Source organism: Stegostoma tigrinum, chromosome 18, assembly GCF_030684315.1.
Source record: "Stegostoma tigrinum isolate sSteTig4 chromosome 18, sSteTig4.hap1, whole genome shotgun sequence".
Classification (NCBI taxonomy): domain Eukaryota; kingdom Metazoa; phylum Chordata; class Chondrichthyes; order Orectolobiformes; family Stegostomatidae; genus Stegostoma; species Stegostoma tigrinum.
In genome coordinates, this window is record NC_081371.1 from 37,753,234 (window position 1) to 37,780,688 (window position 27,455).

The following is a 27,455-nucleotide window of genomic DNA, read 5'->3' on the forward strand; positions in this document are numbered from 1 at the left end:
CACAGTCAGGAGGGCATTGGATCATTATATAAATAGGAGCAATGTGCAGAGCTACAGGGAAAAGGTAGGAGACTGGCACTGAGTTAAAGTGTTCAGGGAGCCAGTGTAGATATGATGGCCTAAATGGCCTCCTTCAGCGCTTTAATTAATTCTTTAATTATATGGGTATACTTAAGACAGGCACTGCTGTACCAAGCAAGAGAAATGGACTGGTGATAATGTGAACTGCAGATGATGGAGAATCCAAGATAATAAAATGTGAGGCTGGATGAACACAGCAGGCCCAGCAGCATCTCAGGAGCACAAAAGCTGACGTTTTGGGGCTAGACCCTCTCTGATGAAGGGTCTAGGCCCGAAACGTCAGCTTTTGTGCTCCTGAGATGCTGCTGGGCCTGCTGCGTTCATCCAGCCTCACATTTTATTATCTTAGAAATGGACTGGTTTTGGGTTAACCACCCTGCAAAGACCTAGTGGAGATCATGTTTGAGGAAACAAGAATGGTGAACTATTGGAGACCACATAATCACCAATTGAAAACTTACAGTGGGAGGCTGCTTGATTATGTTGAAAGGGCTAAGTGAAGATAACTTGGCTTAAGAGGATTCTGGATATTTGGTGAATTGGTGAGAGGGATCTACTTAATGTCAGATGGTGTCAGACTTTAAGCTTAACATTATGTGTGCATGGAAAGTGCAGTATGATGTATAAACGTAGCACTGGGTTTTCGGTTACGTCAGTGGGGTGGAACCTTTTCAATATTTTAGTGTTTCATTGCCTACTAAGTAATAGCCTAACTTGATTTTGGTTAGTTTGTTGCAGTAAAAATCTTAAAATGTGTAATCTTGAGTGAGCCTTTATGTAGGTCAGTGGGAAATCATATTTCTTTAAAAGCCATCAGCCTCTCTGGGAACTGTAACCGTATGCAGCGTAACCTTCACACATGTATGCTTGTGAAAGAGGGACAATTTTTCTAGGCATCAAAACAAGCTTTCTTTACATGGCCTGTTTGCAGAGATCACTCAAGATAAGATGAAAAGACAAGGTTCCTAATGACAAACTCTCGCTGATTGACATGTCTTGAATCCACATTCTTTGAAAGGAGCTCAGATAAGATGAGCAGGACATGATGTCTGAATATGTAGAACATAGAACATAGAACATTACAGCACAGTACAGGCCCTTCAGCCCTCGATGTTGTGCTGACCTGTCATACCGATCTGAAGCCCATCTAACCTACACTATTCCATGTACGTCCGTATGCTTGTCCAATGATGACTTGAATGTACTTAAAGTTGGCGAATCTTCGACCATTTGCAGGCAAAGCGTTCCATTCCCTTACTACTCTCTGAGTAAAGAAACTACCTCTGACATCTGTCCTATATCTTTCACCCCTCAATTTAAAGCTATGCCCCCTCGTGCTCGCCGTCACCATCCGAGGAAAAAGGCTCTCCCTATCCACCCTATCTAACCCTCTGATTATTTTATATATCTCAATTAAGTCACCTCTCAACCTTCTTCTCTCTAATGAAAACAGCCTCAAGTCCCTCAGCCTTTCCTCGTAAGACCTTCCCTCCATACCAGGCAACATCCTAGTAAATCTCCTCTGTACCCTTTCCAAAGCTTCCACATCCTTCTTATAATGCGGTGACCGGAACTGTACGCAATACTCCAATTGCGGCCGCACCAGAGTTTTGTACAGCTGCAGCATAACCTCTTGGTTCCGGAACTCGATCCCTCTACTAATAAAAGCTAAAACACTGTATGCCTTCTTAACAGCCCTGTCAAACTGGGTGGCAACTTTCAAGGATCTATGTACATGGGCACCGAGATCTCTCTGCTCAACTACACGACCAAGAATCTTACCACTAGCCCTGTACTTTGCCTTCCGGTTACTCCTACCAAAGTGCATCACCTCACACTTGTCTGCATTAAACTCCATTTGCCACCTCTCAGCCCAGCTCTCCAGTTTATCTATGTCTCTCTGTAATCGACAGCATCCTTCATCACTATCCACAACTCCATCGACCTTAGTGTCGTCTGCAAATTTACTAACCCATCCTTCCTATGCCCTCATCCAGGTCATTTATAAAAATGACAAACAGCAGTGGACCCAACACCGACCCTTGCTGTACACCACGAGTAACTGGTCTCCAGGATGAACATTTCCCATCAACTACCACCCTCTGTCTTCTTTCAGCAAGCCAATTTCCGATCCAAACTGCTATATCTCCCACAATTCCATTCCTCCGCATTTTGTACAATAGCCTACTGTGGGGAACCTTATCGAATGCCTTGCTAAAATCCATATACACCACATCAACCGGCTTACTCTCATCTACCTGTTTGGTCACCTTCTCAAAGAACTCAATAAGGTTTGTGAGGCATGACCTTCCCTTCACAAAACCGTGCTGACTATCCCTAATCAATTTATTCTTTTCTAGATGATTATAAATCCTATCTCTTATGACCTTTTCCAACACTTTACCAACAACTGAGGTAAGGCTCACTGGTCTATAATTACCAGGGTTGTCTCTACTCCCCTTCTTGAATAGGGGAATCACATTTGTTATCCTCCAGTCGTCTGGCACTATTCCTGTAGACAATGATGAGTTAAAGATCATTGCCAAAGGCTCGACAATCCCCTCCCTGCCTTCCCAGAGGATCCTAGGATAAATCCCATCCGGCCCAGGGGGCTTAACTATCTTCACATTCTGTAGGATTTCTAATACCTCTTCCTTGTGAACTTCAATTCCACCTAGTCTAGTAGCCTGTACCTCAGTATTCTCCTCGACAACATTGTCATTTTCTAGAGTGGATACTGTTGAAAGATATTCATTTAGTACTTCCCCTATCTCCTCTGACTCCACACACAACTTCCCACTACTATCCTTAATTGGCCCTAATCTTACTTTCATCATTCTTTTATTCCTTAAATACCTATAGAAAGCCTTAGGGTTTACCCTGATCCTGTCTGCCAACAACTTCTCACGTCTCCTCCTGGCTCTTCTGAGCTCTCTCTTTAGGTCTTTCCTGGCTACCTCGTAGCCATCAAGCGCCCTAACTGAGCCTTGTCATCTCATCCTAACATAAGCCTTCTTCTTCCTCTTGACCAGAGATTCCACTTCCTTCGTAAACCACGGCTCCCGCGCTCGACAGCTTCCACCCTGCCTGACAGGTACATACTCATCTAGGACGCACAGGAGCTTTTCCTTGAATAGGCTCCGCATTTCTAATGTGCCCATCCCCTGCAATTTCATTCCCCATCCTGCGTTCCCTAAATCTTGCCTAATCTCATCGTAATTGCCTTTCCCTCAGCTATAACTCTTGCCCAGTGGTATACACCTGTCCCTTTCCATCACTAAAGTAAACATAACAGAATTGTGATCGCTATCACCAAAGTGCTCACCTACTTCCAAATCTAACGCCTGGCCGGGCTCATTACCCTGTACCAAATCTAATGTGGCTTCGCCCCTTGTTGGCCTATCTACATACTGTGTCAGGAAGCCCTCCTTCACACACTGGACAAAAACTGACCCATCTATAGTACTCGAACTATAGTGTTCCCAGTCAATATTTGGAAAGTTGAAGTCACCCATGACAACAACCCTGTCTCTCTCACTCCTATCGAGAATCATCTTTGCTATCCTTTCCTCTACATGTCTGGAACTATTCGGAGGCCCATAGAAAACTCCCAACAGGGTGACCCCTCCTTTCCTATTTCTAACCTCAGCCCATACTACCTCAGTTGACGAATCCCCAAATATCCTTTCTGCAACTGTAATACTGTCCTTGACCAACAATGGCACACCTCCCCCACTTTTACCATCTTCTCTGTTCTTACTGAAACATCTAAATCCCGGAACCTGCAACAACCATTCCTGTCCCTGCTCTATCCATGTCTCTGAAATGGCCACAACATTGAAGTCCCAGGTACTAACCCATGCTGCAAGTTCACCCACCTTTTTCCGGACGCTCCTGACGTTGAAGTAGACTCACTTCAAACCAACTTCTTGCTTGCCAGTGCCATCTTGCATCCCTGAAACTTTATTTCGGACCTCCCTACTCTCAACCTTTTCTGTACTCGAACTACAATTTTGGTTCCCATCCCCCTGCTGAATTAGTTTAAACCCACCCGAATAGCCTTAGCAAATTTCCCCCTGAGGATATCGGTACCCCTCTGGTTCAGGTGAAGACCATCTTGCTTGTAGAGGTCCCACCTCCCCCAGAAAGTGCCCCAATTATCCAAGAATCCAAAACCCTCCCTCCTGCACCATCCCTGTAGCCACGTGTTCAACTCCTCTCTCTCCCTATTCTTCGCCTCACTAGCACGTGGCACGGGCAACAAACCAGAGACAACAACTCTGTTCGTCCTAGCTCTAAGCTTCCATCCTAGCTCCCTGAATTTCGGCCTTAAATCCCCATCTCTCTTCCTACTTATGTCGTTGGTGCGAATGTGGACCACGACTTGGGGCTGCTCGTCCTCCTCCTTAAGGATCCCAAAAACACGATCAGAGACATCACGCACCCTGGCACCTGGGAGGCAACACACCAACCGTGAGTCTCTCTCATCCCCACAGAACCTCCTATCTGTCCCCCTAACCATGGAGTCCCCAATGACTAATGCTCTGCTCCTCTTCCCCCTTCCCTTCTGAGCAGCATGGACAGAATCTGTGCCAGAAACCTGTGCCCTACTGCTTTTCCCTGGTAAGTCGTCCCCCCGCAACAGTATCCAAAACGGTATACTTATTGTTGAGGGGAATGGCCACAGGGGATCCCTGCACTGCATTCTGGTTCCCTTTCCCTCCCCTGACCGTAACCCATCTGCCTTTTTCTTGTACCTGAGGAGTGCCTACTTCGCTGTAACTCCTCTCAATAACCCCCTCTGCCTCCCGAATGATCCGAAGTTCATCCAGCTCCAGCTCCAGTTCCCTAATGCGGTTTTCCAGGAGCTGGAGTTGGGTGCACTTCCCGCAGATGTAGTCAGCAGGGACACTAGTGGTGACCCTTACCTCCCACATTCTGCAGGAGGAACATTCAACTGCCCTGACCTCCGTTCCCGTATTCTAAATTCCCAAAGAGACTGTTAAAAAATAAAGAATAAAAAATAAACTTGTTACCTTACCAATCAGGCGCACAGAAATTTTTTTTTGGGAAGAGGAGGAGGATGGGTGGGAGACACTACCCGAGTAGTGTTTCGGGTAACGCAACCACACAAATAAATTGCCGCACATACTCAGCAGTCCTGTGTCCACTCCTGCTCAGTGTACCTCCACCTATTCACGAGGTAAGCTTTTTATAAATTTACAAACAGTGACTCACTGGCTTCACGACAGGCCCCTGGTCCAAGCTCCCACTCGCGCTGCTGCTCAACCAGAAATGGGATGTAATGAGTGTTTGCCAAACATGCTGTCCCTTCCAGAGCGAATGGAAGGAAACTTTCTCTAGGAGGCCAGAAAAAAACCTTCATACTATCAAACGAAATAGGAGCAGAAGTAAGCCATTTGTCTCTTTGAGTCAACTTCACCGTTGAATGAAATCATAGCTGATCTGTGTTTTGAATTCGATATTCCCCTCTGCCCTCAAGAACTCTCAATTTATCTACGCCAGCCTTAAAAATAATCAATAACCCCTATCTTGACCACTTTCTGAGGCAGTGAATTCCAGAGTGATTAGAGAAGAAAAGGAACAACCCCAAATTTTAAAAGAGTGCCCCTGATTTCTGTACTGATCAGAAGAGGAAACGTCCTTTCATTGTCCACCTTTTCAAGACTATTCAGGATGTTATACAATTCAATTGGGCCTCCTCTCAGTCTTCAAAACTTTAATGCAACTAAGAAATCTATCCATCCGATCCTCATAAGACAAACCACCCCCATGTCCCCCTCCCCCCCATTCCAGGATATCAATCTAGAATGGACAGGTTGGTTTTACCTGTGAGAAGAATGGGTAGTCCTTCTTTTGGAGGAATCCATATTTTGTGAGTCCTGCTCATAGTGGTATAACCATGAAGTTGAAGCCAGGACATTGAGGAATGAAATCAAGAAGCACTTTTTAAAACAATTTAGCAGAAAACTGGCACTTTCTGTTTCTTCTATAAGACTACAGATGCCAGGACAATTGGATCTTTCAAGACTGAGATTGATTTTTGGTAAGGAACACGGTGCAAAGATGGATTGATGAGGTTGATGTATAACTCAGTCATTATCGAATTGAATGAGAGAACAAGGTCAAGGGTTGAGTGGCCTATTTCTGTTCTTTCTGCCAAGACTGATTGCCAACTAAAGTAAATAATTTTAACAATGCACAGCCAGAAATGTCTAGGAATAGCAGACTGTGCTGCAAAAGAGCATAAACAGACATTATTTTTATTGACAAGAGACTATGTCCAAATAGCCAGAATTGTAATGAAATGAGAACTGTATTGTAAAAAAAAACTTTCCTAAACTGAACAGGTCATCAAGTCTCACTCTGATTGTATAACATATTTTTTGATTAACTGGTGTGAAAATGGTAGAGCTAAGAAATCCAATGAAATAAATCAAATGTGGTTTGTAGAAAATGGATTTATTGATTTGTGCTCATCTGCAAAGAAATAAGAATCTTTCACTCCCATTGCAACTACTGCCAAACTCTATATAAGCTACTTGCCAAAATTCATGGTCTATTCCAATCTTTCAGACTACTTGTTGATGATTACTTCATACCCACTTCATTCATAATCTATAGATCCATAAATGGACACATTACCCAACCTTATCACTGGAAGGGTGTTATAAATCATCACCTAACATACCAAATATATTACCTTGACTACTTGTCCTATCTAATTTGATTTACTGTCAAGAAGAACATTCATAAACATGAACATTAAATAAATTAGTATAAAATAATGTGCACATTTATGGAAGTTCTACAAGCCTTTCTAGCTTCATAAAAACGTACTTCTGAACTTTTCTGTTAATATTTTCTAACATCCTTCTTACATTACCTCCTATTACATTGCAATGCTTATATATTAACAAGAATTGCATTATATGCGTCAAAATTTTGAATGTGATATGTGTCAATATGATAGGTGTTTTCTTAATAAATTGAATTGAAAAATTAATCACTATTTTGCGAAATTATGTTGCAACATATGTGAAGGCCTATCAGTACAATGGAGAAATGTCTTCAATTTTCTATGATGTATTTTGTTACACAATAAGCTGTTTTACCATTAATTCTTCATAATGTTTATTGATAGAGAATAACACAGCTTTCAGCCACTTTATAAATGAATATATATAAAATATTTCATTGGGTGCAATTGTGTTTGGAAATCTTTAGTTTGAATGATGAAATGATATTCTACTGTACGCTATTTATCAAACATATACATTTACTCATGAAATATACATCAAGGGTCAGTGCTGTAAAAATATTCATGTCACTTAGGATAAATTTTTAATGTAGTGTAGATAGATTTTTCCATTTTTTTTCTTCAGGGCTTTTACTTCCTTCAACTGGGAGTTCAAGCAAATGATCCTTAGATATCTCAGTGACACTGGCACTATGTTCTTCACATACAATTTGAAACCATTGGAATAATTTCTGTAATTCCAGATCTAATTAAAGGAGGCCAGTAGCCCTACTATATTAATTTAACTGTATTCCTGCTGGAATGTAATAAAGTACATGCTGGCATCAAAAATCTTATTGAAATAACTTCAGAAGATAATCTAAAGCAAATTCAAATGACAAGTGAAGTAAATTCAAAATCGGTAACATTATCTTTAAAAACTGTTATCAGTGCCCAATGGTCTCTGTATTATTTTTAAGTGGGTGTTGGCATTCTATTTAAGATATCACCCAACCTTTTTTGCACAGCTGGGGGTGTGCAGCAACGTAAAGGTTGTGTGCTGCACGTAGAAAGTCATTTTAGGTTGATGCATTGTTAATATAGACCCACTTTGGAGAGAAAATACACATGGGCAAATTACATGTTCAATTATTTCCAGGAATAAATGAAATATATTGAGAGAATGGCCATTTTAGAATCAATCCGGCATTCATTTCTCAAGCGTCATATACATGCTAGGCTGAGAGTGGAATCAAGGGTTATGGGGATAAGGCAGGAACAGGATACTGATTGTGGATGATCAGCCATGATCATAATGAATGGTGGTGCTGGCTCGAAGGGCCAAATGGCCTACTCCAGCACCAATTGACTATTGTTTATTGTCTATTGAGAAACCAGTCTTATAGAAGAATGGTTTGGAGTCAAATAGCCATAGATGTTAACAGCATGGAAAAACATCCATCATCATATGGACGTACATGGAATAGTGTAGGTTAGACGGGCTTCAGATTGGTATGATAGGTCGGCACAACAACGAGGGCCGAAGGACCTGTACTGTGCTGTAATGTACTATGTTCTATCTCAACTTGCCCACGCCGCCCATTTTTCACAATTTAAACTGGTCCCAATTGCCTACATTTGTTCCATATTTCCCCATACCTATCCCATCCAAATCTCTGTCTAAATGTTTCTTAAATGACGATATTGTACTCCCTTCCATCACTACCACTGGCGGCCCATTCCAGACACGCACCACCCTCTGTGTGAAAAAATTACCCCTCTGGACTTTTTTGTATTTTTCACCCCTAGTCTTAGACTCCCCTACAATGGGGAAAAGCTGCCTGCTATCTACTTTATCAATGCCTCTCATTACTTTATAGACCTCGATAAGCTCATGCCTCAGTCTCCTATGCTCCAGGGAATAAAGTCCTGCCCTATCCAACCTTTCCTTATAATTCAAGTCTGTTTTGATAACTGGTAAATTTGCTTGATTGACATTTTTAAATGGTTATATAAAGAGCTTAACTGCGTGATATCTTTTGATAGTTGCTCTAAAGTTGGGAAGTGTTTAACTACATAACAAGTGAAATTATTGGTATTTCAATAGTTTCTCTAACTGACACATTTTAGAAGGTTGTAAGAACAGCAATTTTGTTTTTCTAAGGCTTAAGAATAATGTTTTCTTTCAGAGTGGTTCTATATGTGCCACTATGTCTATATGGCTCAGTAGTTGTGTGCATAATTTTCACTGAGTGAATGGGCTTGGAAGGGCCATAAATTGGTATGAAGGCCATAAGGGGTCAAGTGGGTGAGTGGACTCAGGAGGTGGGATCAGTTGTAACAGGGGAAGCATGTTGAGCATTTCCTGAAAGCAAACTCAATTTTAGCAGACTTTTAGAAATAATAGTCAAACATTAAGGGATGGCAAATCACCCCATGGATGCTTTTAGAAAAACTGAAGCCTTCACCTCCGTTCAAGTGATATGCCCAAAAAGGAACGGCAGAAATGTATCCGATGCTAAAATTGACACTAATACCAGTACAAATATCATTACTTTACACATCTTACGTCAGATGTATGCTGGAAACTGGCACAATGAACTTACAAACTTTGGTCTAACAAACTTTGCATTAGCATTATGCATCTGAAATATCAATACAGCTCCTCAGGATAGAGACCTGAAACCTTTTCCATCGTTGAGGCAGATGGACCCCCTATCGTTGGTTTACTGATAACCATGAATCAACATATTATTATGATCTATAAGGTGACAAATCCATCAGTTGTAATACTAAAGCTTCAAGACTGAACCAAGATCTGATATATTTTGATCACAGTTGAATAGTGTGGATTCAGCAAACTATGTCAGATGATGACCAGCCACAGCCACTTAAGAGCACCTGAGTTAGCATGTTCCGATAGTTCACAGAGGAAGTCGACTCACAAGAATATAATTTTCAAAGGCAAACAAGTCATAATTCCAGAAGCAATACATTAATGTGCGCCAGACAAGAACGTCTGTACGAGCACAAAACAAAACCTACAAATTTGTTGCATGAATGCTGGATTAATTCTAAAATGGCCATTCTCTCAATATATTTCATTTATGCCTGAAAATAATTGAACATGTAATTTGCTCATGTGTATTTTCTCTCCAAAGTGTGTCTATATTTTGGCCCAGCACTAATAAAAACATCAATCAACTAATCAAATCATATGAAATACGTCAATTTCATGAACCTCAACAATTGAGAGGAGGGTAACTTCTTCAGGTTAGGCATCCCTGGATTGAGAGGACCTTGCATTTCACGCAAGAATATTTTGAGCTGTGCTACCAGAATGCCTTTGAAATTTACAGCTCCAAGGACAGGTCTACATTCTGGTGACTGATCAATTTACCAGGTGGGTGGGTTATTGGCTCTGTGGTTGGCACAGCTGCCTCACAATGCCATGGACTCAGGTTCAATTCCAACCTTGGCTGACTATCTGTGTGTAGTTTGCACATTCTCACTGCATCATCCTCCGACACTTTCGCCATTTACAATCCGACCCCACCACCCAAGACATATTTCCATCCCCACCCCTGTCTGCTTTCCGGAGAGACCACTCTCTCCGTGACTCCCTTGTTCGCTCCACACTGCCCTCCAACCCCACCACGCCCGGCACCTTCCCCTGCAACCGCAGGAAATGCTATACTTGCCCCCACACCTCCTCCCTCATCCCTATCCCAGGCCCCAAGATGACATTCCACATTAAGCAGAGGTTCACCTGCACATCTGCCAATGTGGTATACTGCATCCACTGTACCCAGTGTGGCTTCCTCTACATTGGGGAAACCAAGCGGAGGCTTGGAGACCGCTTTGCAGAACACCTCCGCTCAGTCCGCAACAAACAACTGCACCTCCCAGTCGCAAACCATTTCCACTCCCCCTCCCATTCTTTAGATGACATGTCCATCATGGGCCTCCTGCACTGCCACAATGATGCCACCCGAAGGTTGCAGGAACAGCAACTCATATTCCGCCTGGGAACCCTGCAGCCTAATGGTATCAATGTGGACTTCACCAGTTTCAAAATCTCCCCTTCCCCTACTGCATCCCTAAACCAGCCCAGTTCGTCCCGTCCCCCCACTGCACCACACAACCAGCCCAGCTCTTCCCCCCCACCCACTGCATCCCAAAACCAGTCCAACCTGTCTCTGCCTCCCTAACCGGTTCTTCCTCTCACCCATCCCTTCCTCCCACACCAAGCCGCACCCCCATCCACCTACTAACCTCATCCCATCTCCTTGACCTGTCCGTCTTCCCTGGACTGACCTATCCCCTCCCTACCTCCCCACCTATACCCTCTCCACCTATCTTCTTTTCTCTCCATCTTCGGTCCGCCTCCCCCTCTCTCCCTATTTATTCCAGTTCCCTCTCCCCATCCCCCTCTCTGATGAAGGGTCTAGGCCCAAAACATCAGCTTTTGTGCTCCTGAGATGCTGCTGGGCCTGCTGTGTTCCTCCAGCCTCACATTTTATTATCTTGGATTCTCCAGCACCTGCAGTTCCCATTATCTCTCACTGTGTCTGTGTGTGTTTCTGCCTGGTGCTCCAGTTTTCTCCCAAAGATGTTCACGTTAGATGGATTGGCCTTGTGAAATTGCCCTGTAGTGTCGAGGGATATGGTGGATTAGCCATGGTATGTGTGGAGATATGGGAGTAGGGAGGTTTCAATAGGATGCTTTTGGCAGGATAGAACATAGAACAGTACAGGCCCTTCAGCCAATGATGTTGTGCCAAACTTTTATCCTAATCCTAAGGTCTATCTAACCTCCTCCCCTACCTTATAATATCATCCATATACCTAACAAATAGCCCTTTAAATGCCCCTAATGAGGCCAACTCTACTGCCCTCTCCAGCAACGCATTCCACGCCCCTACCACTCTGACATCTCCCCTATATCTACCTCCATTCACATTAAAACTATGCCCCTTCATAATAGCTACCTCCACCCTAGGAAAAAGTCTCTGGCTGTCTACTCTATCTATACCACTGATCATTTTGTACACCTCTATCAAGTTACCTCTCATCCTTTGTTGTTCTAAAGAGAGAAGTCCTAACTGTCTCAACCTTTCCTCGTAAGACCCTTCCTCCATTCCAGGCATCATCCTGGTAAATCTTCTTTGCACCTTTTCCAATGTTTCCACATCTTTCCTGTAATGAGACGACCAGAATTTGACACAATACTCCAGATATGGCCAATCCAGGTTTTTGCATAGCTGGAGCATAACTTCACGGCTCTTGAATTCAATCCCTCCACTAATGAGAGCTAACACACCATACACCTTCTTAACAACTCTATCCACCTGGGTGGCAGCTTTCGGGGAACTGTGAACATGAAACCCAAGATCTCTCTGCGCCTCCTCACTGCCAAGGATCTTTGTTAACCCTGTATTCTGCTTTCAAGTTTGTCCTTCCAAAATGAATTACCTCACACTTTTCAGGGTTAAACTCCATTGGCCACTTCTCAGCCCAGCAGTGCAGCCTATCAATGTCCCGTTGTAATCTTGAATAGCCCTCTGCACTGTCCACAACGCGACTCACCTTTGTATCATCTGCGAACTTCCACTCCTTCATCCAAATCATTTACAAAAATCACAAATAGAAGAGGACCTAGGACAGATCCTTGTAGTAGACCACTTGTAACAGAGCACCATGTTGAATATTTTCCATCCACGACCACCCTTTGTCTTAGGGTCAGCCAATTGTGAATCCAATCTACCACATTTCCCCCTATCCCATACCTCCTCACCTTCTGCATGAGCCTACCATGGGGAATCTTATCAAACGCCTTACTTAAATCCACGTATACCACATCCACTGCTCTACCTTCATGCATGTGTTTGGTCACCTCTTCAAAGACTTCAATAAGGTTTGTGAGGCATAATCTACTCCTCACAACTCCATGCTGACTATCACGAATCAAACTGTACCTTTCCAATTGATCACAAATCCTATCTCTCAGAGGCCTTTCCAATAATTTGCCCACCACTGACGTAAGACAACTGGCCTGTAATTTCCAGGGTTATTCCTATTCCCTTTTTTAAACAAGGGAATGACATTTGTCTCTATCCAATCTTATGGCACTATAGCCGTGGACAATGAGGACGAAAAGATCATTGCTAAAGGCTCTGCGATCTCTTCCCTCACTTCCCATTGAATCCTTGGACAAATCCCATCAGGCCCAGGGGACCTAGCTATCATCAAGTTCCTCAAAATTCCTAGTACATCTTCTTTGCCGACATTGACTTTCTCTAGTCTACCAGCCTGTTTCACACTGTCCTCCTCTACAACTAGATCCCCCTCAGTTGTGAATAATGAAGAAAGGTATTAATTAAGGGCCTCTCCTATCTCTTTAGGCTCTTTAGACAAACATATCGAGCACACACTGTATGCATGCCTTAAACAATCTCCACATTTCAATAGTGCTCTTCCCTGATATCATCTGCTCCCAATTTATGTTACTCAGTCCTTGCCTAACAGAATTGTAATTACCCTTCCCCGAATTATACACCTTACCCTGCTGTTTGTACCTATCATTTTTCATGACTATTGTAAAAGTAACACAGTTATGAATGCTACTGCCAAAATGCTCTCCTACCAACAGGTCTAAATTTTGGCCCAGTGCATTGCCAAACACCAAATCCAATGTGGCCTCTCCGCGTGTTGGTCTATCTACATACCGTGTGAGGAATCCTTCCTGAACACACTGGACAAAATCTGCTCCATCGAAACTATTACAACTTAAATGCTTCCTATCAATATTTGGAAAGTTGAAGTCACCCATGACTACAACTCTGTGACTTCTGCACCTTGCCAGTATCTGCCTCCTAATCTGCTCCTCCACTTCTCTGCAACTATTAGGGGGTCTGTAAAAATCCCCCAACAAAGTGACTGCTCCTTTCTTGTTCCGGACCTCAACCCAAACTGACTGTGTAGACACATCATTCTTGAACTGCCTTTCAGTAGCTGCCATACTGGCCCTGCCTAGCAATGCCACTTCTCCGCCACTTTTTCCACCCTCCCCATTTCTTTTAAAGTATCTAAATCCTGGAACTTCCAACAAACATTCCTGTCCCTGAGTTACCTAAGTTTCTGTAATGGCCACAACATCTCGTTCCAAGTATCGACCCATGCTCTAAGTTCATCTGCCTTATTTCTGATACTTCTAGCATTGAAGTACACACGCCTCAAACCATCTCTGGGTCCACAATTACCCTCCACAGACCACATTTCTTTATTAATAACCTCCTTCCCTGTTGTATCTGTTGGAAAGCTGAATACCTCATCCTCTGAATTACAAATCCGGTTCCCCAAGCCCCTGCCAATCTAGTTTAAACCATCCATTTAGCCTGAGCAAACCTCCCTCCCAGGATACTTGTGCCCTTCCAGTTCAGGTGCAACCTGTCCTCACTGTACAGATCCCACCTTGCCCAGAATGTGCTCTAATTATCCACATAATGGAAGCCCTTCCTCCTACACCAGCCCTGTAGCCATGTTTTTAGCTGCACTCTCTCTCTAATTCTTACCTCTTACTGCATGGCACTGGTAGTATCCCACAGATAACTACCCTGTTTGTACTGGACTTCAGCTTCTAACCTAACTCCCTGTATTCGTTTTTCTCTTTCTCTGTCCTTTTTCTACCTATGTCATTGGTACTGATGTGTACAATGACTGCTGGTTGCTCATCCACCCCATTAAGGATCTTGAAGACATGCTTTGAGACACCATGGACCCTGGCACCCGAGAGACAACATACCATCCTTTCATCTCGCTCACGTCCACAGAACCATCTATGCCTCTTATTGAATCCCCCACTACAGTTGCTCTCCTCTTCTCCCCACCTCCCTTCTGTGCCGCAGGGCCAGGCTCAGTGCCAGAGACCTGCCTGCTCTGACCTTCCACTGATAGGAGACACCCCCCCAAATAGTATCCAAAAGAGTATACTTATTATAGAGGGGAATGGCCACAGGGGATCCCTACAATGTCCGCCTACTCACTTTCTCCTTCCTGACAGTCACGCAGCTACCATTTTTCTGTACCTTGGGTGTGACCACCTCCTTATAACTCCTCTCTATCACTCCCTCAGCCTCTCAAATGATCCGGAATTCATCCAGCTCCAGCTCCAGTTCTCTAACACTGTTTTTGAGGAGCTGGAGTTGGGTACACTTCTCGCGGGTGAAGTCAGAGGGGACACCAGCAGTGACCCTTCCCTCCCACATCCTGCAAGAGGAGCATGCAACTGCCCTCGCTTCCATTCCCTCTACCCTAGATTTCCAGAAGAATAAAAAAAAATGATTTGTGTAGGGCTTGATGGGCCGAATGGCCTCCTACCAAATTGGGATACTATGATATAAGCTCCTTTATTAATGATTTATTAAACATATTTGTGCAGTGGTTGTTGGCACATTGACTGCTACATTCAATATAGACAGTGATTCCTGGCAAATGATTTTTGACACTGTCCTCAATTCGCTAGTGCACATTTCAAAGACATTCAGTAATTGGGGATTTCAACAATTTACTCTTGACCTCACAACCCTCATTCTCATGGTCTTGCGAATTTCACTGCTCCTACAGTAAAACCAATGATCGTTAAATGGAAAACAGCTTGTCAATATTTTAAATCAATATGCTACTTTAATGGTTTACTCTCACCCACAACTCTCATGGGAAGCATATCCACACAGCTCTCCCATCACACACTTCCACTATCCAACCAAAAATGAAATTTTTTGAGAAGGGAAAAATGAGAGTCAAGAGAACGATTAATGACCACATGGCCAATTTTCTCAATTTGAACTAGGACAAAGCATAACAGTTCAAGGTTTTCACATGAGCACATGGTTTTGTGAAAATGATGCTGTGGAATTGTGACCTGCCTAAATCATATGACATTAGAATGAGAAATGATTGAGTCCTGATAAAAATTAGATTGCAAATCCAAACCATGTATCACCTACCACAGAATATAACTTGGGTATTGAAATTACCAACCATACATCTATGACATCAACCATATCTCTGTGACAAATGATTCACATCAATTTGTAACAACAGATGGCACATTGCAAAGTGAAGCAACACTGCCAGGTCATGATAACTTTCTAAGGACTAGAGCTGATTGTGTCATGTATCTACCAATGTATTGAGATGACAAATCTGTATGCATCCTTTTACGTATTATTGGAAAAAGAGTTTTCATTTCATTGAAAGATAAAGGGAGTATTATATTAGCATGTGGCTTCAGACCTGACAGGTCTGCATCTTTACAACAGTTGCATGATATCATGACAATGGATTTTCCAGCGAAAAGATACCCACCTCACCTGCAGTCACATTCTGTGTCACGGTATAGTTTCTTTCGTCAGTCAGATATGTGTATGTGATGCACAGTGACACCAGCAACACAGAGCCCAGGCTAAGTGACTAACTGTGTGATATGTCATGCTGTATATTGTAAGTTGTAGTAAACTTCCGGACATCTGACTCATGAAGAATCAGATTCCTTGTGGCATTAGCTCTATTCTGCTCTAAAATATCCACAAGGCACATCACAGTCATGCCTCAATTCAGATTAAAAATTCATTTGCAAATTAGGTGCATTTCAAATTGATACATAGCTGCTGGGAAAGCAGCGCAGCAATCAGTACTTACGCTATGCTATACTATCTTTTTTGTGCTATGCTTTTCCTGAATTTAATTCAAATACCATTCAGATGAAGGGTTGTAATACAGTTATTAAAAATCATTTTCACATGGCAGATTTTAAATTCAAATTTTCTTCAATTTATATCAGAATGATCAAAAATTTATTCTAACACAAGTACACACCTGCCTGATATAAGTCGTGCTTGAATAATCTGTAACAGATTGCTTATTAAAACCACTGTACTTTTCAAGACTATTAGATAGAAAGGAAAACATATCAAAATTAATTAAGTCTTTATCTGTCATTGGAACATGTCAGACTCTATTTTCTAAGATTTAATAACAAGCATTTAGAAATACATAATCTAATTAATTAGAGTCAGCATGGCTTCATGAAAGTGAAACCATGTCTGACAAATGTATTAGAATTCTTTGAGAAGGCAACAGCCAGAATAGATCATGGAAAACAAATAGATGCAGTAAATTCTGATTGCCAAAGGGCATTTGATAAGGTATCGTACAGAAATCTACGGAATAAGATGAGTCCATGCTTCTGGCAGTAGAATGTTAGCATAGACTTAGAATTGGCTAACGATTTGAAAACAGAGAGTTCACATAAAGGGTTCTGAAGACATAAAGGGTTCTTTTCTGAAGAAGGGTCGAGACCCGAAAAGTCAGCTTTCCTGCTCCTCTGATCCTGCTTGGCCTGCTGTGTTCATCCAGCTCTACACCTTGTTATCTCTGTTCACAGAAAGAAGCACTTTTGGATGCTAGCCTATTACTAGTGGAGTGCCAAAGGGATCAGTGCAGTGACATACATTTACAATGTACATTAATAACTTGGATGAGGGAAATGGAGTCATAGAGTCATAGAGTACAGAAACAGGCCCTCAATCCTACCAGCCCATGCCAAACATAATCCCAGACTAAACTAGTCTCACCTGCCTGCTCCTGGCCCATATCTCTCCAATCCTTTCCTATTCATGTATCTATCTAAATGCCTATTAAATATTGTATTGGGGCCCACATCCACCACTTCCTTACAATGTTCATTCCATAGGTAAACCACGTTCTGCATAAAATAATTTGTCTCATATGTCTTTTTTAAATCTCCTCTCATCTTAAAAATGTGCCCCCTAGTCTTGAAATCCCTCATCCTACGAAAAAGACAAATACCATTCACCCTCTCATTACTTTATAAACTTCTATTAGGTCGCCTCTCAACCTCGTATGCTCCAGTGAAAAGTGTCACATTCTATCCACCCTTCCTTTATAACTGAAACCTTTCATACTCAGCAACATCCTGGCAAATATTTTCTGAACCCTCTCCAGCTTGATAATATCCTTGCTACAACTGGGTGGCCAGAACTGGACACAGTATTCCAGAAGAGGCCTCAGCAATGTCCTGTACAACCTAAACATGACTTCCCAACTCCTATCCTCAAAAGACTGAGCAATGAAGGGAAGCATGCCAAACACCTTTTTAACCACCCTGTCTATATGTGACATGAACTTCAAAGAATTATGTACCCGCACCCCTAGGTCCGTCTGTTCTACAACACTACTCAAGGCTCTATCATTAATTGCATAATCCCTACCAATGCTCATTGTATCAAAATGCAATATCTCGCATTTATCCAGATTGAATTCCATCTGCCACTTTTCAGCCCATTGACCCATTTGTACAAGATCTCTTTGTGATCTTAGAAAATCTTCTTTGCTGTTAACTTTACCACCAACTTTGGCTTCATTCGCAACTTACTAACCACGCCTTTTATATTCTCTTCCAAATCACTTATGTAAATGACAAACAAAAGAGGAGCCAGAGCCGATCCCTGTGGAACAGATCCCCGAGGTTCCAGTCTGAAAAGCAATCCTCCTCCATTAGTCTCTGTCTCCAATTACATATCCATTTGGCAAGCTCATCCTGAATTCCATGTGATCTAACTTTACTAATTTGTCTACCATGCAGAACCTTGTCAAAGGCTTTACTAAAATCCAAACAATGCCTATTTGATCTGCCATCATCAATCTTTTTGGTAACTTCCTTAAAAAGCTCAATCAAGTTTGTGAGACACGATTTTCCTCGCACAAAACCATGCTGACTATCCCTAATCAATTTTTGCCTCTCCAAATGTCCATAAATCCTATCTTTTACAACCACCTCTAACAATTTACCCCGAACCGGAGTCAGATTCATAGGTCTATAGTTCCCTGGTTTCTCCTTACAACCTTTCTTAAACAAAGGTACAACATTAGCCACCCTCCAGTCATCAGGCACCTCACCCTTAGTTATAGATGATGCAAATATTTCTGCAAAGGGTCTTGTAATTTCCTCCCTTACTTCCCAAATTTGTTCTGGAACACATTAGATCAAGTCCCGGAGATTTATCCAGCTTTATATTCTCTAAGACTTCCTGAACTTACTCTTCTGTAACGTGAACTGTTCTTAAAAAATCAAAGCTTATCTCTCTGCATTCTCTAGTCTCCGTTTCTTTCTCCACAGTACTAACTGATGCAAAATATTCATTCAGTATCTCTCTCATCTCCTGGAGTTCAGCTCAAAGACGACCTCCTTGATCTTTAAGAGGCCCTACCCTCTCTTTAGTCACCCTCTTGCTCTTAACATATTTGTAGAATCTCTTCGAATTATCCTTAACTTTATCCGCCAGTGCTATCTCATATCCTGATTTGTCTCTTAAAAATGCCCTTACATTCTTTATATTGATTAAGAGGTTCAATAGAGCCAGGTTGTCTGTATGTAAAATAAGATTTGCTTTTATTCTTGACTAGAACCACAGTATTGTTATTCATCCATTGTTCCTTAATCTTACCAGCCTTACCCATCACTCTAACAGAAGCCTAATGCCTCTGAACTCTTGTCATTGCACTCTTCAATGGCTCTCACTTGTCAGACATTGTTTTATCTACAAACAGTCTATTCCAATCAACTTTTGAAATTTCTTGCCTCATACCATTGATATTTGCCTTATTCTAATTAAAAACTTTAGCTTTTTTGGAAGGCTTATCCTTTTCTATTACCATTTTGAAACTAATAGAATTATCATCATGAGACCCAAAGTGTTCTCCACTTTTTCTTCAGTCACCTGCCCTACTTTATTGCCCAAAACAAAGTCTAATTGTGCTCCTTCTATAGTATTGATAAAGAAAATCCGCCTATTGATAAAGAAATTTTTCTTGAGCACGTTTGACAAATTCTTCACCATCAAAACCTTTAATACAATGACAGCCACAGTCAATGTTTGGAAGAGTAAAATCCCCCCTTATTATAACCTTATTATGCTTACATATATCTGAGATCTCCCCACACACTTGTTTCTCAATTTCTCTGTTACTATTGGGGGGGTCTGTCGTACAATCCAATTAAAGTGATCTTTGCTTTCTTACTTGAAATTTCTACCCATATGTTTTCACTGGATGATTTTTCAAAAATACCTTCCCTAGTTACGCAGTAATGTATTTCTGAATCAAAAATGCCACCCGCCTCCTTTCTTGCCTCCTTTTCTATCCTTCCCATAGCATCTAAATCTCACAACATCGAGCTGCCAGTCTTGTCCATCTGTCAGCCAAGTTTCTATAATAGCTATGACGTCCCATTCCTGTCCTTAAGCATGCCCTGAATTCATCAGCCTTACCTGTAAGACCGCTTGCATTGAAATTAATGCAACTTAAATCTTCAGAGTTACCACATACTCTGGCTGTCACTTGACCTTCTTTTCTAACTGACATGCTGTCCACACATTCAGGACCTTGCACATGAATCCTTCTGTTTACGCTGCCACTTAGATTCCTCTATTCCCCGTCTCTATCAGTATAAAGTCTCCCTTTATGGAGTAAGCAAGTCTACATGCTCAGATGCTGGTTTAGGTTAAACCCATCCTTTTTGAACTTTTGAACCGAAAGACATTCCAGTTGCCCAAAAACCTGAATCTCTGAATAATACACCAGCTCTTCAGCAATTAATTTATCTCCTTTAACCTTTTGCTCCTTCTCTCATTTGAGTTTGGCATTGGGAGTAAGCCAGGAATTACTATTCTTAAAGTTCTTCTTTTAATTTTCTACCAAACCTCTTAAATTCACTCTGTACTACTTTAGTCTTTTCCCTTAAAATGTCATTCCTACAAATGCGTACAATGATTTCTGGCTTCTCAATCTCACCTTTAACAATGTGCTTGAAATGTTTAGAGACATCCTTAGTCATAGCACCAGGAAATCAACAAATCATCCTAAATTTATGTTCACTGCCACAGAATTTCCTGTCTGTGCCCCCGACAGGAGAGTGCCCCGTAAAAATAATTCTATTAAATCTTGTCAAACGCTGCCTAAAATAAGTATCATTCCAAGTGTCCAATAACTAACTGCCCCTAAATGTACTTTTTCTACATTTGTGGATGGCACGTAAACAGGGGTGAAGTTACGTGGTGAGAAAGACTGCAGAAAGCTACAGCATAGAGGAATTTGGAAATCCTCACACATACATTACAATTGGTTAACATTCAAGTTCCGCAGACAATAGGACTGCTTATCTTCATTTCAAAGAGATTGTGGAAATCCTTGCCTTGTTAAACCTCCAAAAATGCATAAATGTAAGGTAATGCATTTTGGAAGGTCTGATAACAGAAGGATGTACACAAGGAATGGTAGGTGTCTAAGGAGTACTGAGGAACAAAATGACCCCAGTTTTTGAGTCCATTGATTCCAGAGGTGTTAGGACAGGTTGCCAGGGTGGTGAAGAAGGCACTAGGAATGCTTTCCCTCAGAAGCTGAGGAGTAGAATGTAGAAGCAAGGAAGCCTTGTTACAACTTTATAAACATTGATTAGGAGACAGATGGAATACTGTATGCAAATCAGATGGCCACTCAATTGGGAAGATGTGATTGCACTGGAGAGGATGCACAGGGCATTCACTAGGATGTCACCTGGGATGAAAAGTCTCAGTTTTATGGAGAGACTCAGTAGGCTGGGTTTGTTTTCCTTGGAGCAGAGGAGACTGTGGAGGGATTCTGATTGAAGTATACAAAATAATGAGAGGTGTAGACAGTGTAGATCATGAGAATCTCTTTTCTATTCCAAATTTAATTTGTGGAACAAGTTGCTTAAAGGAGGTCTAAGAGAAAAAAGTTCACCCAGGGGGTGATAGTTATATAGAATGAGGGAGATGGAGGCAGATGCTCTTTCAAATTTAAAGGAACATCTGGATAAGTAGTCACTGGAGTACAGAAAAATGAGAAGAATCTTTATTGAAACATATATGACTCTATTTGGCGGAGGGGTGGAGGCTGGGGTGGAGGGTTTTGATGAGTTAGATATAGTGAAATTGTTTTCCCCTGTGGAAAACTCTAGGACCAGAGGGAAAAATCTCAGATTAAGGCATCGCCCATTTACGACAGAGATTTAACCAGGAATTTCTTCTCTCAGAGGAATCCGAGTCTGTGGAATCCTTTTCCACAGAAGACTGTTGAGGCTGTGTCGTTAAGTGTATTCAAGGTTGAGATAAACATACTTCTGATTATTAAAGGAATCAAGGGTTATGGGGGAAAGACACAAAAGTGCATATGAGGGTGATCAGATTAGCCATCATTTTATTGAATGGAGTCAATGGAATGAATGGCTTATTTCTGCTCTTAAGTCTGCTGGCCTTACAATCTTATAAAGTGGCAAACACCAACTGGCCAAGTGTAACATCACTATAATTTAGATAATTGCATCAAGAATCTCAAGAATTTTCCACTTTTCTGAGATGTAAAATGATTCAGTAAATTTTATTTGTGTTCTGTTGTTACTGCTTATTTTCCTGCCACTGTTCCAAGCTAACCATTTAATCTAGACAGCTCTAGTCAGTCATGTGGGATATATAGATGTAAATAGGTTTACAGCATTGAATGAGTGAAAGAAACTTTCTCTAGGATATGGAGACAGTAACATTTAAGACTGTATGTGTAGACACCCATAATGGTAGCATGGTCTGGTATTTAACTGCTAGTGGCATGCTAGATGAAATAAAACATTGCTTTTTTTTCCTAAAAATATATTTTATTCATAACACATGTAGAAGTGCATTACAAAGCATTTAAACTTGAAATTTACAGACAGCGCAACTAAATTCAAGTTGTCTTCATACAGCACATTCCACCACAATATGATTATAGTAGTCTTTGTATTTACAAAATTCATTCCATATTCACCATTCAATCTGAGGGTATAATGTTTCAAATTGAAAACTAATAAAAGGCAATGGAAATAAACTTTGTTCGTCGTGCCATGTTCCTCTCTGATTTGTCTCAGTATAATTTCAGTATTCTTGATGTTCATAAAGTGCATTCTTTGTCAGGCATACAGCATGACAGGTTCTACAAATTCCACATCCTTGGTATAGTATGGCTGAAAGGTCTTAGACACTAACCATCCCCCCACCCCCACACCTCTGCAGCATGTAGGAAGTACCTGATGGGAAAGGCCTTTCTCACCACTTGCCAAAATATACCATGGTGCTTGTTTGTAAGCTCTGGTGATGAGGAACTGTGCCAAATAACAGTCTGCTTAGTCAACCTTTGACAGGAGGCACAGCGGCTTAGAGGTTAGTTCTGCTGCATCACAGCACTAGGGACCCAGGTTCAAATCCATCCTCGAGCAACTGTCAGTGTGAAATTTGCACATTCTCCCCATGCCTCTGTAGGTTCCCTCTGGGTGCTCTGGTTTCCTCCCACAGTCCAAAGATGTGCAAGTTCAGTGGATTGGTCATGGTAAATTTCCCATAGTGTCCAGACCATATGTTTTAGCCAGGGGAAATGCAGGGCTACAGAGATCGGGTAGGGGCAGGTCTGGGTGAGATGCTTTTTTGAGCGTTGGCGTGGACATGATTGACTGAATGGCCTGTTTCCACACTTTAGGGATTCTATGGAAAAAGACAGGAAGGGATTCCGTGACTGAAGGGAAGTACATAGGCATGGAGGGTTGTGTTGGTGGGAGGAGTTACATGGATAGGGATGGCTGCACCAATTTACATAGAAAGGGAAGATTCTATCTCCTGAGGAAAGTTACACTGATACAGACAGTGTTAGCGATTCAAGAAACTGAAAGAGACAGTGAGCATTCCAGGATCTATCACCTTTTTCCATAGGATCTTGTGGATGTTATGTGCTGACCAGTGCCTGTAGACTTGTGGTCAAAGGGAAGTTTTTGTGTAAACAAAGCATTTTCTTTCTTAGTTGTGTACTGTCTACTTTATTCCTTCATCTAATTCAAATAATTCAAAATTCAGTCTTTATAAATCATGACTTCAGTAATATTACACTCATTTTACCTGCAGTGGCCCTTACATTCTAACGGACTTAATTGCTAAGACACCCAGTAAGTCTTTTTAAGATCTTTCAGGTAAATGAAAAGTAGATTCTAGGGAGTAATTTAATTATGTTTATTGGAACTAATAGGAAGCTGTGGTAAGAAGTCACTGTATAGTAGTCAAAGCTGGATTTGTGGAGAGTTTTGGACAGTGGCATTTACCCCCTGACTCTGCAGCAGCTACTCCACTGTCACTCTTTCATTCCTTCCCAATATTTCAAAGACATTCCATTGAGATATGAACATTAGTAACATTAAGTGCACGATACCCACTGTGGCACTTTGCTCCTTTGTGGATTTTACATCACTAAGAAACACATTAAATCTTTTCTTATTTTTATAGCCTGGTCTAGAAAGCAAGTCTGAACCATTCTACAACAGATCACAAAGAGCTTTAACAACAGTACATCACAAGCCACAGCATCTCGAGATTGAGTATTTTTGCTTCCAAGCAAGGAAAAGCCAATGCACAACTTCATTCTGAACTTCATCCTTGTTTACATACTGTAACGGATCCCTTTAAATATTTCTGTGGAAAGCACAGAAGTTATAAGTGTGGCAAGTGTGTTATTCATACTTTATTTCTTTAGCTTCTCCACCATTAAAAGAGTCTGGGAAAATAGATCAAAGGTCAGGGAATGCTGTTATTGTAGTTTATTGAATTTCATAGCCTGAGGATCAATGAAAAGCAAATTAATTCATCTTGCAGTTTATTTGTTGGCACATTATGACTGATATTCTTTTTCATTTTGAGGCAGATCTTGTACATAGTTAGTTATTATGTTAATATGGCAATAGTTTTCTGTACCAATGAGGGAATAGTTCTCAGTTCTCTAGAAAAATATTACACAATTGTAGTCGGTCAAGGATTTCCAGAACTAGTGAAGTGTGTTAACTGCAAATTATTGTTGTTCTCACAATGAAGCTGGATGGTTGCTTCTAAAAAGATACTTCAACTTAAACATTGTATCATTAAGACATTGTGACCATTACTCAACAAAGAAAGATTGAACAAGTGAAGAATTTTAATGGATATGAATTCATGATTCATTCCTCATTAGCTGCAACATATTCTTTGAAACCCAAGCATACTGTATATTCTTATCAAGGTGGGTCATGGATCATTTAAAAGTTAACTTGAAAAGGAAAATTTCAAGGCCTAATAGAATTATATCAGATAACAATTGAGAATCTTATTATGACAAAATTATACGTCCAAATGAACAAAAATGTTCTTACAGAGATAAAATAGAAAACGCACTTGAACTTTGAAAAAAAATAGAGAACTCTGGAAATACAAAGAACCCTCAGCACATTTAGGGAAATGAAAAGAATTCTTATCTGCTTTAATAAAGAAAAATATGGATGTATGGTTCAAATCTTTCACCAAAGCTGGAAATAGGATGCTATCTTATAAAACTGAAGATGAAGCTAACATTGTTAAAGGTTCTACCACCAAAATTTCAAGGAAGTCAGAGGATACAAACATACCAAAGTTAGAAGCATAGACAAGTAAGGCTTCAAAAATCTTGAATTAAATGCATAGATGGTGAGAGAGGAGAGAACTTTTCACACTCTGATCTTGGGAAGCCCCATCAATTACCGACCACGAGGAATTTGTGCCATAGCTAAAGGACATGCAGCTCTGTGCAAGAGCTGCAAATCATCTCACAGGCTTTTAAAGGAAGTGCTGCTCTTTAAAATGTCAACGCCTCAATTTGTGTTGGCCTAGCAAAAAAAAATTCTGAAATCCAGAGAGAAGATTCTTCTGTAGTCATGCAACCGCTCAGCGGCTTCAAAAATTCACCTGGGCTCTGAGATGTCCCAGTCTAGGCAGTGCATCCCCTCCAATACTCAAGGAAGAAAGACAGGGTGGATAATCCCCAAGTTGCCACTCTCTTTCTTTCCTTGGATGACTCCATTCAGTGATTCCACTTTGAGGGATATCCTTTCTCAGCACCAGTTCTGTGCTGTTGCTTTAAATTTTGAACCTAGCAATTTTGAGTTCTGAATTTCCTGTGTGGCTCCATCCTCGATAAGATGTAACACAAGGAAAATGCCTGCAACATCAATCCCGCACCCTGTCACTTCATCTCCTGGAAGTCAATGGGACTGTCACAATGAGTCAAGGAAACCACATGTAGGTCAGCAGCTTTTTGTTGAGCAGATCATTGAAGGCATTAGAAATACATGCTTTTCACAGTCAATGAGCAAATTTCCCATTTTGTTATCATCTGGCTGTTAATTGCTTACAATTTTCCCACTGTCAGGGATCTGACAGCAAACCCCTGCACTATTGTCCATATCTGTATGCCATCTTGCCCGCTCCAGCAAGATCCACAAAATCTATCCCATAGTCTGGGATATGACATTATGTGTAGAAGTGAAATAACATTCAGGAAAGACTATAGCTGAAGAACATCTTTTGACCTCTTGATATAAAAATTGACAATATTTTACGTTTATATAATGAAATAAGATACCTAGGTGAAAGCTATTTATTTCATCTTGTTTCATACATCCAATGTAATCCCATAATTATCCATTATTGCATCATGTTGCTTAAAATCATACCACCACCATTCTGTCTCTAAGTCTATTCCAAGTGTTCTTCATTCTCGGCATGAAGAAGACTTGCTGATCTGAATCCCAATGTTAATTTTTATTAATATTGAATTGAATTGAATTGAGTTAGCTTTATTGTCACATATACTCAGCAAGTAGAGTGAAAAGTTTATGCATCGTCACTTACAGAGCCATCTTAGAAACAAAGTTACAGCTTCTTTAGTTACAAGATCTTGGACATAAAGAAATAAAATGTCCAGTGTTGCAGAAATAAACATTCAGAACCATAGACCACTCTGGCACCCACATTCCAGTGTACTCTGGACCTGGCGGCACAAGGCACCAGGCTTTACCTGGAAGATCATAAAGATGGGAGATTGCTTCAGACCACCATGCCAGGCCAAGTGGACACCATGCCAGGAGGCTGCTCTCCTCTTGTTTGATTCCAATAGTTTAAAGTATCCTGTGCTACCTTTTCTGTTCCCATTTGCTGTCATACAAACAGACTGAGAATCCTGTCTTTTATTATGATTTCAATTTTTTAATACTAGATATTGACCATGTTGTTCCTCTCTGTAATACCTCCAGCTTCTGAGTGCATCCCTTGGTGACCAGGTCTGGATTCTCAAGGACTCTCACTCAGTACTTCACCCCACACTTCAGTATGAATCCTTCTCTATTTGGCACCCTGTTAACTCACACCAGGACACTATCTGAGAAAATCAGACACTTATAACATGACCATAAGTGGCATTAGGTCTGATAGCAGCTAAGCCTAGTTCCCCCAATGTTGCAGCTAAGATAGGGTGAGTGTTTTCTGGAGAGATGCATAGCGAATGTATTTTTTAAAAACAGGCTTTAAAGGGGAATGTTAGTTGCTGAAATTACTTCACTCTAGAGGAAATTCCTCATAACTCTATCTTTCAATTCTGTAAACTGGTTACACAAAATAAGAAAGTAGAGCCTACATGTCCACTTGAAACTTTTACA